Source organism: Zootoca vivipara, chromosome 8 (assembly GCF_965207765.1).
Source record: "Zootoca vivipara chromosome 8, rZooViv2.hap1.1, whole genome shotgun sequence".
NCBI lineage: Eukaryota > Metazoa > Chordata > Lepidosauria > Squamata > Lacertidae > Zootoca > Zootoca vivipara.
The window spans coordinates 36,820,313-36,826,312 of NC_142591.1; positions in this window are offsets into that span (position 1 = coordinate 36,820,313).

The following is a 6,000-nucleotide window of genomic DNA, read 5'->3' on the forward strand; positions in this document are numbered from 1 at the left end:
AGACATGGGGAGTCAAATTACTCACTTGCCAGCACTTGTTTATGAATTTTTGGTAGCTGCCTAATTAGACATCACTAGGCTAAATTTGCCTATTTCTCCAACGCTGTTGTATCTGGTCGATAGAAGGAAAGAAGGGAGGTTTCATGCAGGTGTTTGTCAGTCCTAAAGAGGGCACCTTTCATATTTCATGCCTTGCTGCAAAATGTAGATTAAGCACACCTGGAAAATTCTCAAGATAAAATGCTCTCAAATTAATATGCCATTCACTAAAGAAATAGAGTAGGAAAAGATTGTTCATGATTAACATTTTGTCGCATTTCACTTCTCTCTTTTGTTAAAGATGTCAGTTGGAGCTTTTAGCCAAGAAAACATTTACTGAAGGACTTAACCTTTTAGTTTCAAGGTATTTCATGAAGCATATTCTAGATCTACTAAAACTTTTCAAAAAGTTTGTTATTCATTATTTAATCAATTTATCACTGAAATTTCTATACCACCCTTCATCTGAGAATCACAGGGTGGCTTGCAGTATTAAAAACACAAAAGTACATAACATAATAACAAATGATGCACGCTCAGACCTATCAAAATAAATGGACTCAAAAAAGAAAACCCCATAGATTTCAATGAAAGCTGAAAACAAAATAATAATATTAATATACAATTTCCTACAGTTAACTTGTCCCCTGTAGTCCACCAAGCACTTCCGATATTATCTCTTGTGAAGCACTATACCCATTCCAAAGCACTGGGATGCTTTCTGTGACCCACAAACTTCCTCTTGCCTCAGTTCTCTATGCCCTCCATGCCCTCATATATATTCAATAAAATAATAATAATAATAATAATAATAATAACAACAACAAGAATGAATAATCTTGCCTGTATGCTACCAGCACTTCAGATCTGTACCCCTCCAACTTTTTCAATTCCTCAGCATTCCCTTTTCCTCCAAAAACCTTACTATTTCTCTTAAGACTCCTTGCAAACATTCTGACATTTGTGGTCTTTCCACAGTTTAAATGATCATGTTGTGAATGTTCCAATGTCATCACAGCCAATCACAGCAGAGTCATTAGCATGCCATATCATTTATAGTATAGAGAAAGCCAAGCTAGGTTTAATGGAGGAAGAATGGGGGGAATAATCAAGGCTGTTGGAAAGAGAAATATATCTCAAGTATTACAATAATTTTTACAGGCTCGTCTCTTTAAACTTGGATGAGGATTTATCTCCAAAAGATGCACATATTTTTGCCAGCAAATATCCATATTCATATATTCTTGAGGCTCTTCAATTGCTTGCTAATCACCATATTAACTTTACATACTAAAGAGGAAAAAACAAGTCTAGGGAGATCTAGCAAATAATAACATTCAATTAGGGAAAAAGGTTACTCTTGTTTAAAAGAGCAATTATGCAAATAAGCCATAAATATGCTGGAAACATCAAGCAGCATGTGATAGTTAAATTGGCTTTAGCAATTTGTGTATTGAAGTTTGCATTTCATCTATGCATCATTGAGTCCCACATCATAAGGAATAATTACAATATTAATAACACAGACGGTCTTATATCTGTTTAAGAAGTACACACACAGCTGTGACCTTGCTTGCTCCAACTCCCCCCACTTGCATGCACAGCAACTCACTGAACTGTACCCTTCCTACCTCATGCTGCTGCTGCCACTGCACATCCCAAGACTAACTTTCCTTCCATCCCATGGAAGGAAAGACGGAGAGGCTGATAGGACCACCTTAGTTTCAATATCATCTTTGCTGCTGCTACTGAGGCTTTGTCCGTGGTCTTCCCCACCACCATCAGGCTGAACTGGGTTTGAGGTGACTCCAGGGCAGTAGAGAAGAGAAGTAGTGGTATCTGTCTCTCCTTCATGTCTTCCATACTTTTCCTTCTTAACTAGAGGGAGGGAAAGGCATGGAGACATGAAGGAGAGGTCGCCAGGGCTGCCACCGCCTCAGCTGCACTAGTGTCTTCACTGATCCTGATCCTGCTTCATTAATGGTTTCCTCCCCTCGATCCATTCATTTCTGCTTGGTTTGCAGGAGCCCTGGAAGCGTGCACAAAACAGGACTGAACTCCCCATGCATCAATTGATCTGTGCACAGTATCTTGCTTTGTGCCATATCTCCCCACCCAAGTGGGCCAACTTTGACATGTGGCATGAGATGATTCACAGGTGTGTGGTGCCATCAACCTGTCCCATCAAGGTGAGGGAGATAAAGATTGGGCCCACCAGGCCAGAAGAAGAAGAGTAAAAACATTACTGTTTTTTTTAACAGAGAATATTATGTTGGGGACTCCAGACGTGATTCCAAACATGATATTGGCCTTTCGTGGTTATAACGGCGATCTGCGAAATGGGAATTTCACAGCTCAACTCTCATACTATGAAGTTGCAAGAAATCTCAGCCACAATTCTATGCAATTACTTAATATCCCTGAATAAAGGTAGCATTGATTTAAAAGATCATATTAATCAGGTGGATAAGGAGCAAAGGGGGAAGTTTAAGAGTTAATCCCTAGCATCTACAGGTATGGCTGAGAAAAAATACTAGTCTGAAATCCTGAGAGCTGCCAATCAGTGAAGACAAAACTGAGCTAGATAGATCTACTGATCTACAGTGGATCCTATAAATAAATAAATAAATAAATAAATAAACTCTGAATATATTTCTTAAGTATATATGCTTAAGAAAATATAAGAAAATTCCTGTTCTTCTTTTTGTTGGAAACTGAATTAGAACAGTAGCACCTTAAAGACCAACTAAGTTTTTATTTTGGTATAAGCTTTCGTGTGCATGCACACGAAAGCTTATACCAAAATAAAAACTTAGTTGGTCTTTAAGGTGCTACTGAAGGAATTTTTTTATTTTACTTCGACCCAGACCAACACGGCTACCTACCTGTAACCTGAATTAGAACAGCAAGACATGCTGGATCTATGCCTGAAATGCTTTTGCAAAAATAAGCCATATGTATCAACCCTGACCAGTTAAGTAAATATTTCTCAGACAAATTCAAAATAAAGCTTTCCCTCTGGAGCAAATGCTAAATATACTAAGGTCTTTTTACATGACACTTAATTCATTGAAGGGCAGGATATAAATACCCAAATAATAAAAAACTGCAAAACATAGAGGCAAAATATTTGTGCCATATGTTTACAGTAAATTTTCCCGACTCTCTTCAAAAGCCCAGAGAGTGGAACTAAATCCTTTCAACTTCAGTCAGATCACAATGATAAACGTGTATATTGTATGGCTGCTGCCTGATAAGCGCTCAACCTTTTATGCTTTGTTTGAAGAAAAAATGATTGTTATCTGATCTTTTTATAGGCTGGCTGGCTCTGTGGACTGTGACTAAACCTTTGGACCTTAAGTTTCAGCAAAGAGTTTGTTGTATTGCTATGCCATTAAGGTATCCTAGCATTATTTTTTAATCACGCTGCAGGTACTGTCATCCTTGGGAGCCAAATCTTTTGTCTGGCTCTGCATGAAAGCTAATACGCATCTGCTGAATATATGTGGAAAGATTCCAGTTGGCCATTAATATCAAGGCTGCATATATTCAAAGACCAAGGACACATTAATTCCAAGTGAGGACTATGAAAATCAATGTTAATGAGCCTTGTGGTGATTATAAATCTTCCTCGAAGTAAATAAACTGAGCTCAGTTAAACATGAACTTATGTATCCTCTACTGTAAGCGTTTTGATTTACTACAGTCTATTTAGGGAGACCTAATGCAATGCTTTTTGCCCATATGTTCTTTAAACAAATCCCCAATGGTTTCACTTGCTACGTGAGCTTTCTTTTCTCCTTCCTTGTTCTGCATTCCTAAGCACCAGGTTCAGCTTCCACAGCAAATGCTATTTTTTGGGTGTGATGTCTGTATGTACTCCAAAGGCACCTTGCTTTGTGCATGTCTTGCAGAGAAGTCTATGGATGGGCATCTTGTGTCCATTGCAGTTCACATGGATGAATAATTGAGCTGGTTCAATGGGGGCCCAGCTGAGCTTTGTGATACATTGGCTTTGCATACAGATGCCAGCTTCCACATCTAGATTTCCCCTTAGCTGCCAAGTATCCCGTTTTTCGTGGGAAACCCCCGGATTTTAATCCGTTTCCTGCTGTTCTCCCGAATGGAGAAAAATCCCGGAAATCCCCCGAATTAGCTACCTGCCAGGGAGCCTTCATTTTGGGTGCTGCTGTGCCCATGTGTGGGTGCCGGAAATCGGGCAGAGCGGCCCCGGATGTTGCTTCTGCGCAACTTCCGGTGCCACGCTGCTGCTGACCCCGCATTTTTCAGCAGGAGACTTGGCAGGTATGGATTTCCCTTGCTTGGTTGAAGTAACCAAATGCATATACTTTGAAAATAATGTATAGAAATCCAGTCTGTTGGGGGGAATTGCTTGCAAAAATGTATATATTAGGCAAAATGGGGGAGGGAACTCAGCTATACAGCTGCAAATATAATGTTTTAAGTGTACCGGTATTTTAGGTGCTTTATACAATTGTGACACTAGATGGGGATGGTGAGCTTAATGGCAAATTCAAAACCCCTTTTAAAAAGCATTTTCTCAGCATTTTTTATATGTGTCTAGATTCCAACTGGGTCAAGATCTGGTCATGTCCAGTTCCCCACCCCTGGTATAAAGGATCGATACATTTGTAACTTTGTGGTTGGTCTTAATGTTGTTCCATATTCCATTGGGAATATTTCCATAGTCATTAATTATACACTGAGAAAAATCACCACAAAAGCATGAGGGGGTCTGTGCATTAATTGTCCAGTTTTTAAAGATACCTTACAGTTGGCTGTGTATGTAAGAGAATCTAAATGTGCATGCAAAGGCTTCATTTGGTTGAGTTATTTTTTGTGAGTGAGAGAAATGAAGAGTTTGTTTTTTTTAAAAAAATATCATTAGTAGCTTAATTCATTTTAGGACATCAGTGGAAACACATTGTAGAAACATGTATTCCAATGGAAAGCAAAATGATAGTTATTTAATCTTACCTTCATTTAATTGACTGGTTCAGGCCAGTGTGGTATCATTAAGAACGGATCATGCAAATGCCTGCTGAGAAATATTTGCAAAGCACTTTGAGGGAAAACTTTCACAGTTGAACATGATGCCACAATTAGTGTGGGTCTATTTGAAGTTCCTGGAGCACTGTCTAGTTACAGCCTCTGAGCTTTTATAGCACATTTTTAAATGATAAAAATTGACTGTGTTTCCAAGGAAACATCTAGCTGAATCTAGAGCTTCCTGTCTGCTAATGTAAGGGTGGGGGGAAGAATCTGTGAAAATTGCTTCCCACCCCTTTCTCTCCTGAAAACAAAACTCTGTTAAGCACACATTTGGATACAACCCCATTATATGATGTTTGTGTTCCTGCAGATCGATGGATATTGTGTGCAGGGCTCAGACACAAAATTATGTTTGGTGAGGGCTGGGGCAGTGGGAGACTGTTCACGCTAACGTCAAACCTAGGCAGGTCACATCCTATGAATGAACTGATCAGACAAAGAAGGCTGGATTGCCAAGAGATGGAGATAGGTTGTGTGGCCTGCCATTACTTGCTTATGAGCTTCCTGACTTCAGCCATGATTCTAGTGCATCCCTAATGGTAAGGGACAATTTTCTCCTGATTTCTTTTTCAAATCTTCCTTAGTTGTTGTTGTTCTGCTGCCTTTATTGAACAGTGTGTGTTTAAATATCTCCCCTCACTCAAGCATGGATGGTGTTTATGAATGGAGTCCATTACAGTGATGACCACTTGACAAGACATTTTCTGACCTCAGAATCAACTGGTATAGTGCTGAGTGGGAGTACATATTCTCAGTTATTTAGTTTGTCCTTAATACCCTTGGGCCTTGACCATGGGTAGGCAAATTAAGGCCCAGGGGCCGGATCCGTCCCAATCACCTTCTATATCCAGTCCAGGAATCAGCATGTTTTTACATGAGTAGAATGTG